The sequence below is a fragment of the Chlorocebus sabaeus genome, chromosome 25 (assembly GCF_047675955.1).
Source record: "Chlorocebus sabaeus isolate Y175 chromosome 25, mChlSab1.0.hap1, whole genome shotgun sequence".
Lineage (NCBI taxonomy): Eukaryota > Metazoa > Chordata > Mammalia > Primates > Cercopithecidae > Chlorocebus > Chlorocebus sabaeus.
Genome location: NC_132928.1, coordinates 30,654,263 through 30,682,251, shown reverse-complemented (window position 1 = coordinate 30,682,251; position 27,989 = coordinate 30,654,263). Strand labels below are relative to the sequence as shown.

Genomic DNA, 27,989 nt, shown 5'->3' with positions numbered 1-27,989 from the left:
TTGTGAGAGTCACCAGATTATCAATTATTTAACCTCTCAAGACTAGTGGCAGATTTTCCCTTTCTTATTTAGCTTAAATGATTATTTAGGAGTTAGGTCCTCGGAAAGTAACGATTGTTTCCAATTCTCTGTTATTCTTTGTACCACTTAGCCAGAATATCATGCATTTTAGGGGCTGTTAATAAATACACAATGCATTAAATTCTCTTTGCGTTTCCAGAGGAAGGGGGTAGGGAAAAGAAATAAATGAATGCCTGACTCAGGAGGCTGAGAGTCTATTTGAGTGAGATGTGGGTCTAGTGGAAATATGCAGAAAAGAATCTTGTAGAGGAAAAATGACTCACAAGTATGTGAGGGGGAAGACTTTTTAATGTCAGTGTCCATATTTCCTGATTAAAGTGAGGGTATTTGCATCATGTTCTAGCATTCTAAATATAAAAGCAGCTAAGAATCTCCAAGAATCCCTTAAATTCTTATTCAAGAACAAGAAGAAATGAATAGGTTAGAACTCAAATATTATAACAAAAAAGTATTCTCTAGCACAATAAAATCATTACAATAAAACCTGTTAGCTGATTGGTTAGTGTTTTAGAGTGCTGTAAATGCGTAGTAACTGAAAAATGTTTCAGAATTTAAAAAGTAGGTCATTGGTTAATGATTCAGAATAAACAAATATGTGAATGGTCAGGACTAACAATAAAGTTAGACTTTTTCTCCTGGAAATAGTTTGTTAAATGATATCTTTGAGGATGCTTTTAATAATATTTATACTTTAAACACACATATTTAAAAACAAGGCAACACAGAAAATATCATTAATATGATGTATTTTCCCCATAGAACGTGCTTGTTAAAATTGTTCAAAAATGAATTATTGCATGTTTGTGTTCAGCCTAAAAAAATGCAAAACACTGCTAAAATCACTACACTAATCTTTTGAAAATAAGATGCTAACAATTTTTTATGAAGCTAACCATTTAAGTCAATATTCAGAATTTTTCCTCGTGCTAAAAATACTTTACATATTTTAAATCAAAACTCCTCTTGAATATGCAGAAGAAAACTGAGAACAAAATGTGAAATTTAGTAGAAGGAACAGTAGCTTTGGAGCTCTGGGATCTGTCTTGACTTGTGACACAAAGCATGTCACCCAGGCCTCTCTGAGAGATGGGGTTAATCCTAACAGATGAGCTCCCTAGAGAGTAACTGTGAGAATAATTACCATTATAAATATGATATAATGAAGTCCTCTCAAAAAAGATGCTCTTTACATCTGGCGGAATCTTACTTAGTAAAGTCTTATATAATAGTTTGACCTTCACTGTAACTTAAAATATACCAGAATCCAGCCACTTCTCACCACCTCCACAGCTGCCGCCCTAACACAAGGCACCTGCACCTCTTGCCTGGATTATTGCCATACCAGCTTCAGTGGCCTCTATGCTTCATCCTTACACATTATCACCACCCCTAGCCTAAGCTGTTCTTCACACAGAAGCCAGAGTGATCCTTTTAATTCTAGAGCCAAATCACATATGTCCACTGGTCAGATCCCATTAGCTTTCCATCACACTCAGAATAAAATCTTGAATCTTAACCAGAGCTTTCAAGGCCCTACATAATTTGCTCACCTCACTTCTTCACTGTGCCCCCTGCCATTGTCTCCTTGTTCACTCTAATGACCTCCTTACTCTTTTGCTCAAACATCCTAATAACATTCCTGCCTCAGGGCATTTGCACTTGCTATTCCCCTAGTCAGTTGTGAAGAGCTCTTCTTTGGATATTCATATGGCTCCCACCATTCTTTCCTTCAAGGCTCAGCTCAAGTAATATCATATCATAGAGGTCTTTCCTGATAGCTGTATATAAAATTTCATACCACATGTAATAGTCTGTTCTCATGCTGCTAATTAAGACATACCCAAGACTGGGTGATTTATAAAGACAAAAAAGGTTTAATGGATTCACAGTTCCACATGTCTTGGAGGCCTCACAATCATGGCAGAAGGCAAAAGCCACATCTTAATGGTGTGGCAGGCAAGACAGAATGAGAGCCAAGCAAAAGGGGAAATCCCTTACAAAACCACCAGATCTCGTGAGACTTACTGCCACAAGAACAATGTGGAGAAAGCTGCCCCCATCATTTAATTATCTTCCACCTGGCCCCTCCCACAACACGTGGGAATTATGGGAGCTACAATTCAAGATGAGATTTGGGTGGGGTCACAGACAAACCACATCATTGCACTTTCACAATTCTTGTATTTATCTTTTTAGTATTTATAGCCACCTGATTGATTATATATGTGTTTGCTGTGTACAGGGAATTTGTGTTTATCACTGTCTTCTCAGCCACTAGAAGGGTGCCAGATTTATAATAGGTACTCGATAAAAAATTGTGGAATGAAACAGTACATGAGCTAGCAATCAGTCACAGAAATACATCAGCCATAAGATATTTTAGGATTACATCTATTTGTTGTATTTCATAATCACTTCTTCTCCTAGTCTTATAATGGTACTTCTGTTATATGCAATTCATTTGTTTCTCAATATTTATTCTTTGATAAGCTCATTATTTGTGCTTTTTAATGATGAATGTTTAGGACATACTTCCATTAAAATCTGTAAAAGTAATCATTGTCTTCAACATTGGTCATGTATTGGGCATAGATTTGTAATTCATATAATTAGAACCCCACTCCTATCTGATTCCCCTCAATTCCTAAGGTTTTTGTATTCAGTTTATTTTTAAAAATAGGACTATTTGAATATTACAATTTAGGAAGAGGCAACTTAGTACTCTTCACATTTCTAGAGATATTCATGTTCTAGAGCTGGCTTTTGGATTTCTTCAGGGATTTTTCTAAATCCTTATACATTAACTCAATATTTTAACAAATATTTACTTTTATCTATTAGATCAAGGGCTCTCTGCTGAATGATTGAGATCCTGCCTCCAAGGATTGGTCTTCTAAGGATGAAAATACAGTAACACAAGAAACAGTGTTGTAGGTAGCCTTAAAAGAATAGGGGTGAAAGGTTCTTGACATTTAAAGAAGAGATTAAGTACCACAGTGGTAGATGAGTAAGTATTAGAGAAGGTGGCATTTGAGTTGAACTACATTTGGATATTCAGAAAAGAGCAAGAAAAAAATCATTTCAATAGGAGGAAATAGCAGAAGCAAATTTGGGAAGTATATGGAAAACAAAACAATAGGTTCACATAATAATGGGAAACCTTGGGCTATGATTGTTTATGCACTCAATTTCTTTGTTTAAGAGTATGCTTACTCTAATGCACAATATGGCCTAAATATAAGTGGACTTGTACATACACTTGAAAACATGTACTTCAAAAATAAAATTTTCTTTTGTTTTTCCTACTTGTATAACTTATAAACTCCCAAAATCAATGTTTAAGTTATATTAGAAAATTCAATAAGTAATACATACAATTGCAGCAATGTAGGTATATGTAGCTTTGAGCCCATGCAGAAAAAAAATTACATAAGTTTTAAATATTCTTTATATTCAGGGCAATCAGAGTATGTGGCACACACTTTAAGTTGCTATTTAAATGTGTTCATTTTATCAGATATTTGCTTTCTTGATAAAATACCTGCCTACATATGCACACTGAGATGGTTTTCATGTTTTCTATGCCTAGTGATTATGAACATGGAGAACTTGCTAGGGAAACTTAAGATAAAACTGCTCTTCCATTTTTGTATTTTTAGTGAGAATCAACATGTTATCTCCTACATGCAATTCATGACTTCACAATAACTATTTTAATACATTGCATTACTAGCAAATACATGGCCAAAGAAAGACACAGATAACTTTTAATTGTTAGAAGGCTTGCATCATGTGTGAATCTCAGGCAGAGCAAAAAAAAAGTAAACTTCAGTTCGAATGTATTAGGCATTATCCTCATCCCAAAGCATTGTTTCCTTTATATAGTTTCTTTTTTGAATGATTTTGAGCAAGGCAGAGCAATTACGTGGGGTGCTGGCGGAGGCCCATGCAAACATCAGCCCCAAGTGACCAGGCACACACTCTCGGGAAGTCCATATGTGAATTAACAACTGAGAGTTTTTCCTGTGTGGGTTGCATTTTGCTTTTTATACTTTGAAATAATAAAATTATATCTGGCCTGAAACTACACCAACTTAAACATGTGTTCCAAATGTGTAAATTAAGAGAAACGTGAAGAGAAAAATTAATGGCTGCCTGTTTTTAAGTCTTTTGTTTAGAGAATAAACACTTGAGGAAAAATATGAATTACATTTCATGCTTGAATCCATATTTCGTTTTTGGCAATTATGATGTCACCTCATCTGAACTGATGCCTGAGTTATCTTTCCAAATGCAGATTTGATCCTGTCATAGTTTTGTTTGCAATCTTCAGATGACTGTCAATTACCCGATACATAGAAGTGTTTAATGAACGTGGTTGTATAAATGAATCAGGTATTTGCAAAGGAGCCAGATGTCATTCCCAGAATAAAATGGTACACATATATGTTGAGATCCATTTTGAGAATGGAATGCTGTATAAATGCCTCCATAAACCCATGAGATTTTCTGAGAATTCTGCCAGCAGATTGCCTTTACACTCAAACTGCAGCTCCTCTAGGTCCCCGGCCTGATGGCCTGCTCTACAGATTTTGGACTTGCAAGCTTCCACAATCATATAAACCAATTCCTTAAAATTAATATATCTCTCCCTCCCTCTATACATATGTATATGTATACATTTATATATATATACACCTTATTTTTTTTTCTCTAGACAACACTGACTAAAATAGGAAAGTTGTATGGCTTGAAGATGACCATCTGAATACTGACCAGCCTCTTCAAATATATTTTGCTCTACAACTCCTTGGTAAATCCTGTCAAAGACTCCTTCTTAAAATTGTTTTAGAACTAGGACACTTGAAATCTGTTGGATGTGTCAGTTTCACTTTTGCACTGAAATTATTCCAACATGCAGGACTGGCTTTCCCAGTAGTCAGTACAGTATCTCTAGAATGTCTGGCCTGAAAGGTGACAACTTTGAAGGCTATTTCTGCTACATGTCACAACCCTCCTACTGCTAGCTACCCTGGAAGGCAAAGGGTTGATAATGGAAGAACCAAGAACAGATGATAATGGAGGAAAAGCATGAGAGAATTCCATGCCTCATCAACATCTTTAGCAAAATTGTTTCTACTCTCTGCAAAAATTAATACTACATGGTAACATGATGTGGCTGGTGATGTTCTCATCTCATGATCAGGATATAAATAACTTTTAATTGTTGTTAGAAGGCTAGCATCATGTGTGAATCTCAGGCAGCAAAATTTTTCATATGATCAAATACTTTTTTAGATATTTGCCATGTCCTATTATTTTTGAGTATTTATGATAGGCAGTATAAGAAGGACACTCTGTAGAAATGTTGAATGAAATCCTTTAGTTAAAAAAAAGTAGGCTTAATTTAATATTTCAACTAGAGTTGAAGTAGTTGGTGGAGTGTAGACATGACATTGAGGGGCAATTTTCTTGTAGCTGGTTTGGATGGAGAATCAACTTGCTCTGCCCTCTACAGTTTGAAGCCCTATTCCAGGTCTTGGGAAATAAAGGGCATATGCCTCTCGTGTAAACCCCCAATTATTCTTTACCTATTGTTTTAAGTGGAGATTTCTGGCAATCTCTTCAAGCTTTGGTAGCTCTTTCCTGTAGAGAATTATCTACTTATTACTATATATGTGTAGGTTTTTGTGAGCTATGTTTATGGATATTAATTTAAATAAAGAAATAAAGTTAGGATTTTTTTTACTTTACTATACTTTACTATATTTTTACACTTTATATTTGATTGCCTTTTATTTCTTTTATGCATACCTTTATGGGGAAAGGTTTCTTTCCCTACACATGTCTCTTCATATGTAGTGAGTTTCATTAATGTAACACTTTAAGCTCTCCTATTTATTCTACTCCAGACACACATTTAAATGGGAAGTTGGGAAGGAAAAACTGGGCACATGAGCCTGCATATCTTCATATCTTCTTTTTCTTTCTTTCTCCCTCATCCTCTCACTGTCTAGCTCTCATGTTCTCTTCCTCTCTTTGTATTGCCTACAGAAGGCAAATCCTCTTAGGTGGCCTCTCTATGCTATAAATTTTCAGCCTACATACTTGAAGGTGTGAGTCACATTCTGCAAAATGATCAGCCGTAGCAATAATAAAGGTGATATTCTGTCTCCACTGATTTTGCTTTTTATTTCAGAACTTGAGTGGGGAAGAAGGGTGCTATTTATTGACTTCCTCAAGAACTCCAACTATCTAATGCATGGATTCAAACAAATACAACCTTCTTTTCTGCGTGGAATGAAGTATTATCAACACATATTTACCAATATTTTCTACTACTGTTTTGGTACCTTATTTTGTTTTTTAATTGTGATTCAGAAATATGTGTGCAGTAGGTCCTAATTATCACATTCTTATTTTTCTTCTTAAACAACAAATCAATTGTTTCAATTAATTGTGCTGACACTTCATTTCTCTGAGGTGCAAAGATAATCTGTACCTAAATTAGGAAAATAAGTCAAAAGAATACGGATTAAGACTTTTGATGGCAAACACCTGGATTTTGCTCAATGAAGGAATGAATATAAACTTGACCAAAAAAGAAAACAACTTCAACAACTTTCTTTTTAAAACTGCTTTACCACGGATTGTGTTATTTTACAAAATTGACATATTTTACCCTTAATAAATCTTTTTAAATTCTCATTGCATTAAAGCACAAAGGGAGTCTCAGCAGAGGGTAACTCTGCTCTGAATTATGATTTCCTTATTTCTTCGTATAGTGTTCCCATTAATTCAGAGGTGTTATTTCTCTCCAGTGAGAAAAATCATCAAAATCAAGAGCAGGAAATAAAAGGCTATCTTTTCATTTACTCTCTCAGTAATTGAAACCCCCATAACACACTAGCATTGAACTACATCAAAGCTATAGCAATTCAGTCAAACTCTGGAAGCTGGCTGTATTAGGGACAATGAGCTACAATTATACTCTAAAAAGCATCATCTGAGACTATACATATGTCAAAGTCAACACTTTAGAGGTGGCTAATAAAGAGCCATATTGATACCGAAAAGCTCATTAGGGACAATCAGCTGTGTTAACGGGAAAGAATGACATATTTCAGAGGGAGCACCATGGCTGTTGTTATCATAGCTGCTGGGAATCCTACTGGAATGCCATTTCCACAAAAATTAGAAGAGAGCATAGACTGTCAGGGGCTGCCTTTCATGGCACTTGAAATCCCTTTGGAGCTAGCATTGCACACCTGAGGCCCTATGACCAAAATAAAAATGTGGTTGTTGCTTCTGAAGTCCTCCTCAGCTTCATCCAGATTCCTAGGTCAGAGCACCCCATGCACGGCTTCTGTTTAGTCCTCACAATGTGTTTCTTTGCTATCTCCTTGCAATTTCATTTGCTTTCTAAATCAATTCCATCTGTTATCTCAAAAACCATCTTAGCTTAAAATCTTTTTAGCAGTTTCATTTGTTACATCTTCCAGGTTTACCCCATAGAAAGAATAAAAACCCCTGATGTTTATGTGGCCAGTTTCTAGGATGTATAATTCTGTCATCTGGCCAAAATACAGACGTACCATACTTTATTACACTTCACTTTATTGCACTTTGCAGAAATTGTGCTTTTTGCAAATAAAATGTTTGTAGCAACCCTGCATTAAGCAAGTCTGTCTGTGCCATTTTTCCAATAGCATGTGCTCTTTTTGTGTCTCTTTGTCACATTTTGGTAACTCTCTCAATAATTCAGAACTTTTCATTATATTTTATCTGTTATGGCAATCTATGATCAGTGATTTTCTGTATTACTGTTGTCATTTTTGTGGGTGCATGAACTGCACCTATGTAAAATGGAGAATTTAACTGATAAATGTTGTGTGTGTTCTGACTGCTCCACAGACCAGCCTTTCCCCTGTCTCTCTCCCTCTTCTTGGGCCTCCTTCTTCCCTGAGACGCAGCAATATTGAAATTAGGCCAGCCCTACAATGACCTGTAAGTGTTTAGGTGAAAGACAAGAACCACACCTCTCATTTTAAATTTAAAGCTAGAAATGATTAAACCGGGTGAGGAATGCATGTGGCAAGCTGTGATAGACCAAGAGCTAGGCCTCTTGTGCTAGTTAGCCAAGTTGTGAATGCAAAGGAAAAGTTCTCCAGGAAATTAAAAGTGCTACTTCACTAAACATACAAATGATAAGAAAGCAAAACAGCCTTATTGCTGATTTGGAGAAAGTCTGAGTGGTTGGGATGGGAGATCAAACCAGCCACAACATTCCCATAAGCCAAAGCGTAATCCACAGCAAGACCCTAACTCTTCAATTCTATGAAGTCTGAGAGAGGCAAAGAAGCTGCAGAAAAAAGTTGGATGCCAGTAGAGGTCAGTTCATGAGGTTTAAGGAGAGAAACTGTTTCTGAAACATAAAAGTGCAAAGTTACACAGCAAGTGCTGATATAAAAGCTGCAGCAAGTCATCCAGAAGATTTAGCTAAGATAATTGATAAAGGTGGCTACACTAAAAATATATAATTTCAACGTACGTAATACAGTCTTCTATTGAAACAAGATGCCACCTATGACTTTCATAGTGAGAGAGGAGAGGTCAATGCCTGGCTTCAAAGCTTCAAAAAAACAAGCTGACTCTTTTGTTGGAAGCTAATGAACCTGGTGACTGTAATTTGAAGCCAATGCTCATTTACTATTCCAAAATGTCTAGGGCCCTTAAGAATTACGCTAAATCTACCCCACTTGTTCTCTGTAAATGGATCAACAAAGCCTGGGTGGCAGCATATCTATTTACAGCATGGTGGACATGCTGTATTTTAAGCCCACTATTGAGACCTACTGCTCAGAAATATAATTTTCTTTTAAAATATTACTGCTCATTGAGAATGTACTTGGTCACCCAAGAGCTCTGATAAAGCTCTAATGCAAGAAGATTAATGTTATTTTCATGCCTACTAACACAACATCTATGTTGCCGCCCATGGATCAAGGTGTAATCTTATTATTTAAGAAATACATTTTGTAAGGCTATCACTGCCATAGATAGTAATTCCTCTGAGGGATCTCATTAAATTGGAAACCTTCTGAAAATGACTCATCATAGTAAATGCCATTAAGAACATCCGTGATTCATAGGAGGAGGCCAAATTATTAATATTAACAGGAGTTTAGAGGAAGTTTAATACAACCCTCATGGATTACTCTGAGGAGTTCCAAGACTTCAGTGGAGGAAGTAACTGCAGATGTAGTGTAAATGGCAGGACAACAAGAATTAGACGCGGAGCTTGAAGATGTGATTGACTTGCTGCAATCTCATGATAAAAACTTTAAGGAATGAGGAGCTGTTTATAATGAACAAGCAAAGAAAGTAGTTTCTTAAGGTGGAATCTACTCCTGGTGAAGATGCTGTAAATGTTGTTGAAAGTACAACGAAGGATTTAGAATATTACATCAATTTAGTTGGCAAAGTGGCTACAGATTTTGAGAGGATTTACTTCAATTTTGAAAGATGTCCTACTATGGGTAAAATGCTACCGAATAGCATTGTATGGTACAGATAACTCTTAAATGAAAAGAAGAGTATATCAGTGTGGTGAGCTTCACTGGTGTCTTATTTTCAGAAATTGCCATAGCCATCCCAAACTTCAGCAATCACCCACCTGACCAGTCAACAGCCATCAGCATTGAAGCAATACCCAAAACCAGCAAAAAGATTACAACTAACTGAAGGCTCAGACGATCTTTAGCATTTTAAATAATATTTTAAATTAAGGTATGCAATTTTTTTACATAATGCCATTGCACACTTAACTCACTATCATATAGGGTAAACACACTTTCATATGCACCAGGAAACTAGCAAATTCATTTGACTCACTTTATTGCAATATTTGCTTCGTTGCAGTGGTCTGAAACTGAAACCACAAAATCTCTGAGGTATGCCTGTATTCTTCAGGTTAATTGTGGATCAGAAAAAATCAAACTAAGCTCTTTTACATTTGTTTGACACATAGAGAAGTTAAAAGATAATGATGGCGACATTGATGAACAGGATAGAATTAGTATCAAGCTTCAATGATAAGAACAAGGATCTTAGAAATGTAGTCCCAAGTTTTAACATGACAAGTGGTGAGAACTCACTTATCAATTGGATGGTGCCAGATGACCAATTTTCTAAAATCAGTGGTTCCATAAACCACTGCTGCTATGAGAGTCCAAGCTATTCCAGAATTTACAGTTTGATGAGAGTATTCTGTCTTCATCCGTCTAGCTCCAAGAGCATCATGGCATCCTACCACTTCTCCTGCTCTGAAATGATTCTGAAACTAGTTTTTTAGGTCTAAGGATTGCTGAAAAAGCTAGTGGCATAGGGCGTCAAAAGGACACAGTCACAATCTTGAAGATTCTTGAGGAAATCATAGGTCATAGTGTATTGGATCAGATCATGTGGTCAGTGGTTATGCTAATTGTGCTTATGCTACGTCCATCTAAACTCTCAATGATATCATTTATTTGATGAAGATAGATCCTGAAACACTGAGAATGACATGAATGAATGTTAAGATTCCAGTTGTTATTTGGAGTATATCTGAACTCTTCCAAAGGTCTGTACATTTATTGGAACAAATATCCTACAGCAGATGCTACTTATTTGATCACATAGAAAATGTCGCTGCTTGGTGATTTTCTTTTCTTTCATGACATGTGCATCCTTTAAGAATTGGGGAAAATATGACTTTAGTAAACTAATAACAACATTTTTTACATACTATCAAAGCAAGAAGTAATTATGTGATTTAATAAAATGCCCTAAGAATTACATAAGAAATATTATACAGAAATGCAGATTTTTTTCTGAAACTGACACATTTGATTAATTCTTGGAGTCTTATAGTAAAAACTCCAGATTTTATTCTAATATTGCCCTAAACATAATTTAGTGTTTATTTTTATTTTTTATTTTACTTATTTATTGTTTTGTGATGGAATCTTCCTCTGTTGCCCAGGCTGGAGTGCAGTGGCATGATCTCGACTCATTGTAACTCCACAGCCTAGGTTCAATCTACTCTCCTGCCTCAGCCCTCTCAGTAGCTGGCACTACCGGTGCGCACCGCCATGCTCGGCTAATTTTTATATTTTTAGTAGAGATGAAGTTTTGCCATGTTGGCCACTCTGGTCTCAAACTCCTGACCTCAAGTGATCCACCTGCCTCAGCCTCCCAAAGTGCTGGGATTATAGGCATGAGTCACCGTGCCTGGCCAATTTAGTGTTTATTTTTATAATCCTAAATCTTTAGGACATTTACTCCTCTGGTCAACATTATGAACATCAATTATATTAGCAAAGTATTAAAGAAGGACAATTTAAAAAATGTAATTCCTGAAATTTATTGCTATTCACAAATTTATGATTTTTACAATAAAATGTTCTGCAAACATACAGAAGATATATTTTGAATACAAAAGAAGAATTAATTATGGTGCATATTTTAAAATGTCATTTTAAATCAATTTGCTTATGAATATAATCAAGGGCAGAGAATACATTTTTCTCGTATTTTTTATATCCTCCTACCTGTGTAGTACAGTGTTTAGAATAAACAAAGGCTTAATAAATAGATACTGAATTAAAGTAGCACAGTGATCCAGTCTCTGTCTTCCTACCCTGAAAATTAACTAGGGAATTTGGTCAGCATCTCCTTTTTCACCTTCTACTCCTCAAGGACAAAGTAGTAGATTAGCTTTACTCTTTACTTATATAATTTAAAAAATGAATATATGAATGTTTGAATTCATGACTCAAACATCATTTATGAATATGGAAGTTGAAGAAAAAAACTGATGAAAAATTATAAATGAGTACTCAAATATAAGACATTCTGGCTGGGCGCAGTGGTTCATGCCTACAATTCCAGGACTTTGGAAGGCCATGGTGGAGGATTACTTGAGGCCAGGCCTGCAGTGAGCTATGATTTTGCCACTGTACTCCAGTCTGGATGAGAGAGCAAGACCCTGTCTCAAAACCAAACACAAACAAACAGACAGCATAAATAAAACTGTTTCTAATAATAGTTTCTGGTTTCTTTAATGACTTTTGCAGTGACTACTCAATAACATTTGGAACACTGATTCGTTTTTCAGGGATAAATAATGGAACTTCTTCAGGATATTCAACATGACTTCAGCAGACAATTTCAAATTTATTGTAGAATTTCTTAGAAGTTAGGGCAATACTGTAGAAAACTGCCACAATTGCTTCCTGTTCCCTACTATTATGTTGCATTTGACCTTCAAGAAAAGTTCTACCATAGTAGGCTGAAATTGCATATAAACACACTAGAGACATGTTTTAAAATAGTGGATACCTTCAAAACGAAGGTATTCTGAGGTATTCCTGCCTCAGCCTCCTCAGTAGCTGGCACCACAGGCGCACACCACCATGCCCGGCTAATTTTTATATTTTTAGTAGAGATGGGGTTTCACCATGTTAGCCATTCTGGTCTGAAACTCCTGACCTCAAGTAGTCCACCCACCTCAGCCTACCAAACTGCTGGGATTATAGGCATGAGCCACCATGCCTGGCCAATTTAGTTTCATTCATATATATATATATATATATATATATATATATATATATATATATGTATATATATACAAAATTATTTCAGCTCTAGCAAATAATAAAATCTGTTTTCCTGTTGTTTATGGAATAAATGAGTTTCTATAGTGAGTTTCACCACCTGACACAAAATTAAGAACTGTTTTTTTAGAAAGCTGGGAACCAACAAGAAAATTTTCGGGCAATGACTTAACATTACTTCTGTAAGAGAGAAGTTGACTTGAGTCACGCTTTCACATCTTGTAACTTTCAGTTGATTAACGCTTAAAGAGTCACAGGAGAGAAGAGAAGGACTTGTGAGTCCAACCAAGTCTCTAACTAAACCGAAATTTAGTTGTTTATGGAAATTTTAGAAAATGCCCCCAAAAATTGAGAGGTGTGAGATTTTTGGATTTCTAAGTACTTCTAAGCACATATTTTTAATCCTTGACAGACTCCGTTAACCCTGATCCAAGATTGAGACCATCTACAGATTTTATTTTTTAAACCATGAGAACGTGAATTATGTTGATGCCCAATGACTTCCCCAGAGCTAACATTCAATAAACATTTGAGATTGATTATAAAGTGACTACATTGTAACAATTTGATAACACTGTCCTTGGACTGAGTTTTATCCTTTTGTAAGGATTATTGGTGGCTACATGGATTGGATGGAAGCCACTGCAGGCTGGACTACTGTGAATTGTCTTGTAACCAAGCTCGGTACATTTACTAAAACACTGTGAGATTATGTTTTAAATTTGCAGCCATTATTGGTATATTTTTTGAAACATTAGTTCTATTTAGATGGAATAGAAGAATATAATGTGTTGCACAGGTAAAGGAGATAAAAATACTAAACAGATGAGCCATAGGGAAACATGACTGAGAACAAACTGATATTTATAAAAAAATATATAAGTGGTGTGGAAATGAAAATTGTATTATCCACATAGGTCAAATCTTATTATGATGAATTTTAAGAGAGTTTAGTATACAGTAATTTTAAATAAATAAGTAAAATGAATGGACTTTTCCATTTTGCTTATACATGTTCTATCTCAATCTTCCTTGTAATGGAACTTATTACAGAGATTTGACCTGTGCATCTAAGTATTGATTACTGATGATAATCTGAGATAGGGCCCACATCCCTTCTAGTATTAATATGGTCTTGCATTTGAAAAATTCTTTATTACTTTGATGTTTCCCCCTCTCCCCACCTATTATCTCATGTTTTAAGACAAAAGTGGTGGGAAGCCATGAAGCAAAGCAGTCAGATGCAGAAGTAAAATGTCTCTCTAGCTTCTGAGTTCAATTCCTAGCCCTATCCCATAGGCATTATAGCATCTTGAGCTTATGACCTGGCCATCCTGTTTCTAAGTTTCTTCATTTCCAAAATAGGATAATAATGGGAGAGTTGCCTCATAGAAATTTTATGAAAATTAGGTGCAATATACATAGTTCTATGATTTACCTGTAGTAAGCACTTAATAAATGTTTCTCGTATTATGAGATATATAGAGCATGTGCTGTTATGACTGTTCACAGATGAGGAAACTGAATAACAAAGGGGTTATGTCCTTCTGTAGGAAGTCTGATGTTTCTTATTAAAATGAATTGCTCAGCTTTATCCTTAGCAGGACTTTTATCAGAGCTAATGTTTTTAACCAAATGGGTTCATTGTGACCTTTGTTTCCCTTGACGCAGTCATTTTTAAGGGGAAGTCCAAGGAATTGAAAGAATTATACTTTTATCACTCTAGATACTACATGAATATAGATTACTTGCTTCTCTTCTCAGGCCTCAGTTTCTTTGTCTTTCTGTACTCTCTAAGGCTCTTTTCTGTTAGAAAATAATGTTACATTATTTCACAAACTAGATCATTAAACTCTTGAACTCTAAATTTGACTCTAATAAACAAACCATCCTAAATTAAAAGAAAAGGAACCCACATTTTGACCATAAAAATGGTATGGATTATTTTGTGATAATAACTAGGTACTGATATTAGTCACTCCTAGGCCAGTTCTTCCTTCTTTTTTTTAACATCCCAATTCAAAAAATGTTGGAAGGGAAATTCAGATCTGTAAACTCAGTCTAACATTAACAGCAGTTATAGAAATAAAATTTTTCCTACCAAGTCCAAATATGTTCATTAATAATGTACTGTGTATTAATAGGTGCACATGGTGTAGACACATCAATGCCTAATGCAATGACAAATCACATCCAAGTCTAATAGAAGTAAATATTACTAAAATTCTACATGATTTTTATTAAATAATTAATTCCACATTTTCAACTAAGAAACTACTTTTGATATTTATTTAATATGGTCTGCTATTGCATCTCTAACTTTTTTCCCTTCACTTTCCTCTGTCTAAAGATTGGGCTTATAGGACCAAATATCAGTTGAATAAATTGATATTTTTTTAAAAAGAAGGAGGAAGAAAATCACAGACATTTCTGCAATTTTCATATTATGGATAGATTAAGAATAACTGAGTTTTAGATGCTATGAATACCTAAAAAGCAATTTAATGTGAATCTATTCTGTGTTTATAGAATATTCCAGAGCCAGAGATAGTTTTGGTAAACAAATAGATTTAAAAATTTGTTTCTAATTGTCTGTTTTATGGCATGAGCTAAATAGTTATTGATTATAATTTCATAAATGAATAAATTAAATCTTTTGTATAGACTTCAGTGGAAAAAAATATTGTCAATATAATTATAACTATTTACATTTCAAGTATGTTTTTAATTCATGTTACATTTCTTCTTTAACTCACTTGTGATGTTTTTCTCCACAGACTACCATTACTCATGCTACACTCTTCATATTTAGATTTATATTATTATCACTACTTCTGACATTTGAATCTATAAGTTCAATCCCTTATGCTTATTCTTAATGGAAGTTCATTATATGTACATCATAGTTATAAACTAATTTAAACCTAAAGCATAGTCTGAATTAGTAAGATAATTTATAATTTATTGTCATTTATTTAGAAATAAGAAATCTGAGTTAAGTTTGCAATGATAAAATTCAGAGTAAAAGTGTTGGCAACAGTCACTCAATGATCAATTTTCCTATAATAAAATTTTATAATAATAAATTTGACAATACTCTGAGGACATCCATTTTGTAACTCTTAGTATTAATGTCTAAATCAGCAGTTGGAAAACCCCCACAGTCATATCATGTGGTTTCAGTAATAATAGCTAAAATCTATCCTGCAGTGAATCTTTTCTTTTTTTGAGCTACCCAGTGGTTCCATATTATTACAGAATTTGCAGAGAATAATTTCTACCCCAAAAGAATCTTTACAAATTATTGCCCATGCTGTTTCCTGACTTTACTTGGCTTATCTGTAAAATACATTATCAGAATTGAATAAGAGCCTTTTAAGCTATGTGATTTTATATGTGATACTTCATAGAGAAAATCAGTGGATTCTGGTGAAGAATGCTTTTCAGAAGACACATACAGGAACAAAAGTTCATATACAAATGAGTTTAAAATATGAAAATTTAATACTAGAAGAGAATAACCTTGAACAAGTATAAGTGAGACCACATTTTAAATAGGATGGACCACTTGGCACATGCATAATATAGAGATTATTTTGAGAGCTCAGAATTTATTAATTGGCTAATGGTCTCATTTTTAGATAATCATGTAGAGATATGTCCTAAGACCTTGGAGATCCACCAGCCCTACATCTCTAAATTACTGATGAGGAAAATGAGGTCCACAGAGAGCCACCCAGCTGTTGAATAACATGTCTTCTGACTCCTTACCCAGTGCTTTTCTTGTATGCTATTTTACCATGAGAAACAGATACAGGTATTCTGAAAGATAGTTAATTAATTGACCAGAATTGTGGAGAAGAAAACAAAAAAGACTGAAACAATAGACACTGACTGTGTAATTATCTGGAGGAAAGAATATTGGTAGCTTTTAAGTCTAATAAAGATACAAATGTCAAGAAAAAGAAAAAAATTAATAAACATTTAGTAAATACATTTCAAGTTATGTTGGCCAAAGTATAAGATGAGAGCCTTTAAAAAGCAGCTTTCCATATTCTTGAATGTATTTTAGAGCAAAATACATCTATTTCAGAGCAAAAATGTGATGTCTTTGAATAAATGACTTGGTATACAAAACTTACAGAATAAAGAATTTTAAATATATTATTGTATAGTCATAATATGTTCTTTTGAGAAATGGTATGGCTGCAATCATTGTATCAGCATTTTTTACAGTATATCTAGTGTAAAAAGTCAGGAGTCACATTTATTGAGGGCTATAATATACGCTCTCTGAACCTGAGAAAAAAACAGAGTCTTTCATATTCACCTGTCTTCATCTTTAGACCATGTAAGCCCAAACATTGTCTGGAGTAAATATTTACTAGTGGATACTAATTGTCCAATTTTGAAATAACTCGTAGTTAATAAATGTGAGTTGGAGATAGTTTAAGTGGATAGCAATCTCAAATATCTCAGAAAGGTAGTATCGTTGCTTACATCTTTTAGGCATTGAGATCTTGACTAAAGTTTTAAATTGACTATAAGTATCTCTTGATATATTGCTACCTAGATAATTTAATTAGTGAGGGGGGAAATCATTTAAACTCACCTTTATGTACCTCTGAAGTTTTTTGTCTATAGATTATGTTTAGGATCACGCATGATAGGAAAGGTGCTGATGCAGATTTCTACTCTGATGCCGTGGCAGAGACAGAGCATTAGAGGTTTGTATGGCAATGCATTACCACATGGTTCATGTAAATCTGCAGTAATACTATATTCAAATAGGGATCTTGGTTTCAGTACACTTGTTCAGAATTGCGTTTGCCCCTTTTAAAGGAAAATCTACTTCCAAAAAGCAACCCTACTGTCAATGCTCTTTCTTTAACTACCATATTGGTGCTATTTTCTTGGCAAACAAAAGACAATTCTTATGGATTCTTAGAACATTTTACAATAAGCATCTTACAAAACCCTTTGAGAGTGTGGCATATGAAAATTAATGCATGAAGCTAACTGTAATACATGTTTCTTTATGAAAACAATAAAATGGGAGAAACAGAAATAATGTTAAAGAATAATATTTTAACCATATTACCAGTTCCTTATGTAACAAAAAAAAAGCTAGAATGTAAGACTTAATTCCAAAGAATTTGAATAAAAGAAACGCATGAGGCATATTTTCTCAATTTCTGCAACCGTGAAAGTTAGTTGAAGCAGGTAGAAAGATCTTTTAATTTAAATCTTCAATCAACGTTATGGTTTTAAACTAAAAATCTATTAATAAGTATAGTATCCAATGAATATACTTATTTGAAAAATTTCAATAACTTAAAGACAAATTTAAAAACTGGTTAGGAATTTTATATTTGAGACCTTATTCTTTTTATTGTTTCTGATATGTAGGTGATTAAAGTGTGAAAATAGACACACGAAAGATAAGCTGCAAACTATGAGACAGTGATTACTTCCATAGCCAGAGGGAAATCAAGATATGAAATGAGGATGGGAGTCTTCAATTGTGTATAAATAATTCTTTTTTTAATAATTTGGGGGTAAGTATAGCAAAATATTATGAATTGTAAATCTTTTTTATAATGCATAAAAAGTGGTGGAAATATGCATATGTATATTACATTGCTTTTACTTTTCTGGGTAGTTTAAAATATTTCAAAATGTAAAATAAAGTTTTTTCTACCTTTTAAAATTCAAGCTAAAAGAAATGTTTATATATTATTTCTCCAGTGAGATTTTAAAACCAACCTTTTCCTCAAGTTAGATATTTTATTGTCTTCACAATTCAAAAGCATGTATTTAAAATACATGAATTTACGTAATGTGGATAATTCTTTGCTAAACAAAGCATTCAGCAGAAAAGTAAAATAAAATTCTAAATGTTTTTAATGTAATCCAATACTTGCCTAACTTTATTTCCCTTTTTTTATGTTTATATAGTTAATATTGAGTCATTTTATATGTTTTATGCATGTTATCTATAGTAACATTAGATTTTAGAGGCATATACATGGTTGGTTTGTTAAAAATATCTGTTAATTAGTATGTATAAATGGATTTTCATTTATATTTATCAAACACCATGTAAATACATAAATATATTTTACAAAATGTTGTAGTAAAAACTGTCTACTAAAAGTACTAGTTTGTGTATTCATCTCTTAGTTTATAATTTTTAAAAGTAAAATTAATCCTTTAAACAAATATAAGCCTGGAATAGAAGAGCTTTATTTATTACTAAAAGTGTATGTGTGAAAACATAGAGGAAATAATTATATAAAGTTTTCTATGTCCCCCTCAAAGTAAAGTAGCTTAAATAGAAATCACTATTTTAGATATATTCTTACAAGAATTCATTCTAACAACAAATGTGCTAATCTGGTTTAAATGTAAGTTGCACTTGAATAGCCTTAGTTATATTTTGAAGAAGAGCAATATGCACTGTTTATTAATTATAAAAGGAAACAAATCTAAGTTTACTGAGTTTTTATACTTTCTAATAAAAATGTGAGCATCATAACTACTGGATTATTTGCTATGTTCAACACACTCCGTTCACAATTTAAAGTTTGCACATAGTGTCTAATAATGGTCAAGCACTTGCAAAAATGTTGCACCTGGAACAGGGAGGAGTGAGAAGGGCAAAGGTCAAAACCAGGCCTTAATAAGCATTGACTAAATAGACTTTAGACTCAGTGAAAAGTCCAGACGACCCCTGCAGCGTCATCTTACAGCTCTGATTTTCCTCTTTTCAACATGTAGTATAATCCATAAATACAACCAAATCACTAACAGCTTAGTCTTTGGTTTGGTTTTTTATCTTCCAGAGTTTCCCCCCACTACCCCCTTTACAAAGATTTGAAAAATTAACCCCTTTCTGTCCTCAGACTAACCAAAGAATGAATTTCTTCATAGGCACTGTTGTCAGCTTAAATCGTTAACTCTTTTCGGGGCAAGAGGCACTTTGTAAAGTGGTTCATAATAACCAGAGTAGTGACTGTTTCATTTTCTCCCAATATATTTTGAATAATGTCCTGATAGATAACTAATAGTAACAGCCAATCAAACAATTATACAAATCAGTGAATTATGTCTCCTATATAAATGTTTTTAAAGCAATAAAATTAGATTAATACTGAAAACCTTATGAGGAATTTTTACTTCTGGTTTCCCATCACACAGTGGTTGCGTTTTCATGAGGTTTTCTTGATAATTCACAGGTATAATAAAAATGTCTGTAACCAATTTTTGACACACCCTCCTAATTTCAAATTATTTGATACAGTTTACACCCTGATATTCTTATTGACATAGTCTCCTCTTTTCATACTTGTGTTTTATTTTTCTAGTCCAACATGTGCTGAAGGAGAAGTTAGTTCCTTTAAGTTAAAACAGTAATTTCCCTACAGGAAATATACCGAATCAAGTATAAACCACAAGAATGAGTCGAGCATCTACTTCAAGTGCATTAGTTGAGAGAAGCCTTCCACTCTGAAGTGGGCACACTTCGTGAACCAGAAGTGAGAGCTGCCCAATCAAATTCAGTGTAATCGGGTGATTCTGCCTACTACCCTGCAAATTTTCAGAATGCCAAAGACATCTGCGTCTGTCCCTACATGTATCCTTTTGATGTCATGTCTACCCTGTTAACCCCGTTTCCCTTAGAGTTAAAAATATAACGTTTTAAAACAAAAATGTAAGAAGACAGCTCTGCCTGTGAAACATAAACAGCACCATGGAGGGTGAGGCAAAGTCCTAACTAAGCAGAAATAACTGGGAATGTAGCAAACTGGGTGGAAGTTCAGAAGTGTGCTATAGTCTGAAGGAGGATCCTTTAGAAGGAGCATGAAAACAGATAGAAGTAGTGTCCCTGGAGAGTTAAAAGAGGCCTGGGTTTCTCAAGGATTCCTGTTCCTGATTGTCACAGTCTTAGAGAACAGGAAAGAGGATATAGCAAAGGGCAGACATTTTGCACGATTGCAAAACTTCCCTAACTGACCCTATTTTTTAATGCTCTGTTCACCTACAGAATCAGGATACATGAAAACAGAGCAGTAAATCTCAACCATGACCCCACACAAATAAAAGTACCAAAACTTGTTTCAAAGATAACTGGAAAGTGTTTCTTATTTTATGTAATATTTTTGATTATCTACAATCTTGCAGAATCAAGACCAATTTTTCCAGAGTAACACGGAAAAGGAGAAAAATGGGAGTAGCTGAGAGTTCTATTCCTTATTTAAACCTATCTGTTCCGAATATCTTAGCATCAACCATCTGAAATTATAACACCAATGTAATTTTGCTATTTTTTTCCCAAGATCCTATTATCCATTACCTCCGACCAACAAAGTTAGATTCAGCACTATTAAAATGTATAGTTTTAAAAGTAAAGCAAAGTTGCAAATATGTATAATGTAACACTTTTATGCTTGGGTTTTTTTGTGTATACTTTGCTTGATTTTTTAAGCTTCTAAAAATATTGTTTTTATTTGAGGCAGGAAAACAAGAATTGGCTAAATCACTGCCCTTAGTTTTCCTAATGGGTTTTTACACCTACATTGATGGTAAAATCATCAAATATTGGAAAATTCTTATATTTTTGGAAGCACAAATTGATTCACAGAACATATATATAATATATATTATCTATATAATGAATACATATACACACACATATATATAAAAAAGATGATCTCAAATATTTAAATTTTACATGTTCATAAAGAATTTGCTTCATATTTTGGTGGCTTAGAACGTTCCTTTTATATTTGTGAATCCCATGAACAAATACAGTTCAGTTTTCTCTGAAATTTTGATTTTAAAAAATTCTAACTGATCTTATCTTTCATAAGACTTGCATTTTTCAAACAATTGGAAAAACATGGCTTTTGATGATTAGGCAGCACATATTTTTGGACAACTAATAGATTTGCTTGAGATATAAGGTACCTGAAGAAGAATCAGCAAAGAACACCAAATCAGATAGTATTGCCGTGAGGCCACTTCAATAACCCTGATAATTAATTTGGAGTTTTTCTTATGTCTATTATATATTTTTTAAATATACACCTTTGGTTTATGGTTTTTTCTATCTTTATTAGGCGAACAAGTGTCAATATGTCTGGATAATTTGTTTTCATCTAATATTTTCACCATTCGAATAATAAATGTTTTTTTAAAAAATCTTGGACTATTTGCAGTAATAAATAAATTATAAAGATATTTATCTGAGTCAAGAATTTTTCAAAAAGAAAAAACATCTGGGAACTTAGATGCCCATTTTTAATACATACGTAATTCACTAAGCTATACAGAATATGGAGATTGCTTTCTATTCTTGATTATTTTTACTAGTTCAAGTTCAAATAAAATTTACATATTTTCTTTATAAAATGACTATGCAGATAATGAACTAAGAATATTATATAGTGAATATTTTCATGGTAAATTTAAAAAGCATATGTATCTTTCAAAAATAATGTTTTTTTAAATAACAAGAAAAATAATTTAGTACAATCATTCTTTCACCTTAATACAACCAATATTTTATCTTTTAACCACTAAAGTGCGTACTTGACAGTTGAAACTGTGTAAGCGAATAATAACTTTAAAAAATTACTTGTGATAAAATGATAGAAAAAGCCAACTCAAATAATTTTGATTGAGGATGAATCTTGCAGCTATATTAATATTAATAAAAATTAAATGCTTTTGATCAGTCTAGATTGGTTTGTAAGGGTAAAACACAAAGACAAAACTGAGGCAGTGAGCCTCACAATGCCTCTACTGATTTCTCTACTGGCCCTTCCTCTGCACATGGTCAATTAGAATTGAAAATCCTGTGCTGATTTCATTCGCTGGAATTTTTAAGCAGGTCAGGAAGAAAGATGTTATTCAAAGGAAAAGTCTCATCTAAATAAGAAAGGAGCACGTGGCCATCTGGTCTTAGCTAGACATATAAAAAGTTATTTCAGCTGAACTGCAGGCTTAATGTTTAAAAAGATGTGCCAGAAATCAAACCAAAATCTGTTTACGGTAAAATATCCCAAATGTTTCTTTTTAAACGTTCAAATATGCAATACACAGTTCATTTCCTATCTGTGATTCATGAGCCCATTTGACCCCAGTGCCTCACTGAGCTTGACTGAGTTTCACTCAGTAGAATATTCAATCATTTTTAGAACACTTTTCCTTCATAGAGTGTCAACAAGACAGTGGATCGTTTGAAAATTGAGAAAATAACTTTGATAGTTTTCACTCAAATTAATTTTGAGTATTATCTTCATGTAGGATTGCAAGAATAAAATTTGAAACATAAAGCAGACAAACCAGTTTCCCTTGTTGTCTCATCGCAACTTGAGGTTCCTGTGCATTCTCTGCACAGTGCTCAGGTATCTACTCACAATAATTTCAGGCCCTATGCCTAAAGGCTAAGTTAAAAAAAAAAATTCTCTTTTCATGAAGAGAAATTATAACTGTTGAGTCTTCTTTTACAAATCATTTTCATGGTAGTAAGAAATAGAGATGGTTTTAAAAATCACATTTTACACTGTTCGTCAAATTAGAGTCATATCTTTTGATATTCTTTTTTGACATGAGGTATTTGTGGTAATTATAACATCAATACAGTAATTCATCCAATATCTGATAATGCTCTTCTGGTGGTATAGACATAGCTAATTGATGTCGCAATCTGAATTTTATTGTATTGAAATACATTAGCAGTCTTCAAGAACTCTTATAATAAAGTGACAACAATTATTTAGGGTCAGAAGACTATATTCAAATACATTATATATATGTATACTAAATATGCTACATGCATGTAAGAGACATATGTGATCTTAATACCAACACATGCTAAACAAGGATGTAGATTTAAGCTAAGTCTTCAAATAAGTAATTGGATTAAGGATATTCTAATATATGAAACAAAAGACTCTTGACATATCCTTGACATAAAATACCCATTGGTTGTTTTTGTATATCTACTATGTTTGTTCTGCTATTTCAAATAAATCATTGCCATTGTGTAAGAAGAATAAACTGTACTATAGTAAATTGTTCTTTCTCTGTTATGCTCTGAAAAACCATTTGTTCTTGAATTGGCGTTACGTAGTTCAACTATTTCAATCAAGTCCATTATCTTCTTGTCTTTGAAAGATGCCTTTTCAGTAACCTGTATCCCCAACGGGCAATGCCATGTATTGTTTTTTGAAAGTAGGTAAAATTTAAACACAACTATTTGCTCATTTTAATCTTTGATAAAGAAATTACATAATTAATCATCAATCTTCCACTATATGTTGGAAGAACTATTTATGTAAAATTATAGATTCAGGCCAAGAATTTCTTAAAGAAGTTATTTATTAGTTCTTAGTGGGGTCTTACCCCATAGAATGTCATCTAACTTGTGTAGCTTGTTTTCTCTAAGTACAAAATGTGTCAACTCTTTAGCTTTATACTTTTCTTAACAATAGTAACATGAAAGCAGCAAAAGAACAAACATTTTTTCATTTGTTTTAAAACAATCACACAATACATTGGCAAAATGAATCTTATTAATTTGTTGACATATACGTAGTGCTGTTTATACATATATGCTTTGAAAATCCTTTCAGATTAATCGCTTTTTAGTATGCAAGAATGAAGAAGTATTAAGAGCAAATTCCAAAATTTTAAAAATTATGTATTAGATACGTGGTATTATGTAAAAACTGGTATCATAGTCATTCTATTCTAATGAATATTAATTTAAATTACATATCAAAACTTGGTAGTTAAGGGGTAGTATGTATACAGAGTTGTTCTATATCTACATCTCAAATCTGGCAATATGTTTTGGTAAAAGTTTTAAACTTTATTTGCGTGAAATAAAATAATGTACTTAAATCTGTGCATTAATAAAAATCTGTGCACATGTTTGGTGACTAACTATCCAGTGTAAGGCCCATAAAACAGACTTGAAAATAAATACAAACACTATACTAGCTCACCCAAAAGTTAATTCAACTATTATCTAATTCAGAGATATACCCTTATTAAAGCACACGAGAGAGCATTACTTCTAAATCATTGCTATAAAATTATTCTCTCCTTAAGAAATAAGTTAAAAGTAAAAAGGATTTAATTGTTACAAAATGTTAAGTGGCAAATTAAAAACACCAAGTCATAATAAATTGCAATATGTAGCATTGTTATCCAACTGGATTTCAAAATGCTCACCATTTCTACATCCTATTTATATCATCGAAATTCAGCCGCCTTTCAAATGTTCAAACAGCATATTAATAAGGCTTCCTAGAACCAGGAAACTCTGACTACATATATCTTGATAAACATACCCATCCTGCCCCATAAACACATCTTCAAAAGAAAGATAGCTGCAAATAAAATAGTCCTTTCCTGTGGGTGTCGGTTAACCCCACGAGCACGTGAACTTCCTATGGGCACACACCCAACATACATTAGCGATTAGGTGATTGAAAATGTTGCCCACAAAGGCAAAATTTTATATATGATGACATCACCAGCTAACCTGGATTTCTCTGTGATACAATGATATAATTTCCTGATTGAGTGCGTGTATCTTGAGATAGAGAGAGAAAGAGAAAAGAGAGCGTGTATGTATGTGTGTGTGTGTGTGTGAGAGAGAGACAGACAGAGAGATGCTTAGAGAACAGCATCATCAGAAATGGTATGTAACCTTCTGCAAGGTTTGCAAGAATCTTTCGACAGACCTTTGACTTGTTCCAGATTTCATGCAGCGTAAGTTCATTCAAAAATGCATTCCCCACACAAACAAATTACGTTATGTTTAGTTAGCACACTATTAGTCCTAAAATATTCTGATAGGATCTGTTGAGATGTGATTTCTACACCAAAGGAGGCATGTGCATCTGTATGATATGGTGTGGGAGTTGCAAAGTCCCTTGAGACCTGCCTTTGAATGGGTAAGACGTCTTGGTTTCAAAGGTAATGAAAGGGTTAAAAATTGAGGCTGTCTAGGGTAAGAGAAAGGGGATATTGTTGTCTTTAATCTTTCCGCAGTATGTGTAAGACTTCCATCCCGGATCTGCACATAGCAGTGGAATAGGCTCGGCATGCATTGCGTGCAAGCTCCTTGATTGTAGAAGGGGAAAAAAATCTGGCTGGAGTCCAGACAGGCTGGAGCTCTGTTGATCATTATGTCTAGCCTTCAGGTGTCTCAGCACACAGTGGGCGGCGGTGGGGGAGGTGTAGATAACATGAGAGCAGACAAAGAAAAAAAATGGTGTATTTTTATAAGATTATGTGAAAATTTATATTTATTTTCAAGTCCTCCTTAAGAAAATGAATCCTAACGTCTTGGACTTTTATAATTAGAACACAAGCTCTGCTCTGGCAGCTCTCTTTAAGCCATAATTAGTTATGTCTGGAGCCTTTGAATAATTCCTTTCAATAATTGATGGAGTTAATATTCTCTTTTAAAAATGAGGAGGACAATGTTTTTCACAAACTCTTTTTGTTGGAGGCTTTGTCATTCAAAATCTCCATCACTCATAATCACACTGATGTGATTTGCCTTTTAATTTCTTGTAAGACTTAGCTTATAACTTTTTAAGGATGTGGATAATTCTAGAAGTAAAGGCATAATGCATTGCTAGATTACTCTAGCTGAATATAAAAAGAAAGCAGTAATACAGCAACATTCTATCCATTTGTTTCCAATTATTTTATAAATTTTAAAACTGCATTGTATGTTGCTTCTGTTTGAAACTCCATCAAAAAACCTTATTATGAATGTAAGGAACTTAGATGCTAATCATATCTTTTGCTCGCTAGCAAGAAGAAATGCCAAATTATTTTATTCTTCAAGCATTCTTCTATAAAGAAGCTTCCGCATGCTTCCTCCCCACCCCCACATCCTCACTCCACCCTATTAGGAATTAAAAAAAAAAAAAAAAAAAATCTTTATACATGGAAGGCTGGATCCTAAGACAGAAAGCTGTCTTTTCCTTCTCTCTTTACACTGGCCACTTTCAGTCGCCTTCACTTCTGCCGGGACTTTATTTCACATTGTGTGGACTACAACACCGAAACCAGTTCAGTTTCTATTCTTACTATAAAATTAAAAGTGGTGGTTAAAAAAACATATAAAGAAAGCCCTGGCTTGAAGCCATTGTTCAGAATTTAAGAGCTATTTGCCCCCAAGTGTCTTTGCAGTCTTTCATTGCTAATTATAATAACTGTCAGATGTGTGGAAAGTCTATGGTGCCCTTGTCAGTGGAGTCAGCAAAGTTTGCCTTTTATTTTTCTTGGGGACAGAGCAAATCTGATTAGACATAAAGAGCAAAAAGAAGTGAACTAAGTACATATGCGTGTGCCTTCATTTTTTCTTATGAACAAAGCAGCACACTAGAGCGATGTTCCGACGCACAGCCTCCTACAGCTACTCTTTGGAACGCCTGACTTTTATTTTTAATTCTTTATCCTTCACAGAATAAAGTATGCAACAATTGTCCCTGGAATATTTTCCTGCCAGCCGAATACCCTTCAGTATACACATAAAAGAGTACCCTTAAGAAATCTTCGAATATTGGATGTTTATGACATAAAACTATTTTAATCAGTACACTTGACGGAAAGGAAGGTATACTTACAATTTCAAAATGGTTATTTGCTCTAGTTTCTTGTCCCCGGAGGCAGAGCAGAGGCTTTTGCCAGACTGTCCATGATGCAGGTGCAGAATCCCTGTTTTCATGCCGGAGAGGAAGGTAAAAGTGCTTCATAAAGTCACTCGGAACTCAGCCACTTGTGCTCAGACATCCCTTGCTCCTGTGGAAGCTGTACTATCTGCAGTTCTGAATTGAACTAAATTACAGCCCATGTGAAAGACAGGGGCAGTGAGTCATGTGAGAGATACAGAGCTATCCTATTGGCCACGAAGACATAGCTTAGGCATTCTGCCTTTTCCACCATTGGTGAATAGTTAAAACTGAAAGCATCTAGATCCTCCTCTTGAGCTTATTTGTCCTTTATGTGTGGAAGAATGACTGTAGGATTTTACAGTGACAGAATTAGTTAAGAAAGGGACTGAAGTCATCCTTCACAGAGACTGGTGGGAGGTGATTGGAAGCTCAGCTTTTTTAAGATTTCTTTTTTCTTTTTATCACCCTGCCCTGCAGTTTTGTCCATAATTTGCCTGTTTGCCTGTCAGAAAAATGTTTTTTTGTGTGTTTTTCTCCCTTC

General features: G+C 33.9%; 1 long non-coding RNA gene across 1 annotated transcript in view; it reads right to left on the bottom strand.

The window, feature by feature from the left end:
* LOC103230361 (uncharacterized) overlaps positions 1-27,611 on the bottom strand; it is a 52,862-nt gene extending 25,251 nt beyond the window's left edge. The window contains exon 1 of the long non-coding RNA XR_496529.3: positions 27,401-27,611. This is a non-coding gene — a long non-coding RNA (uncharacterized lncRNA). The remainder of the gene's footprint in view (positions 1-27,400) is intronic.
* Positions 27,612-27,989: the final 378 nt, after the last annotated feature.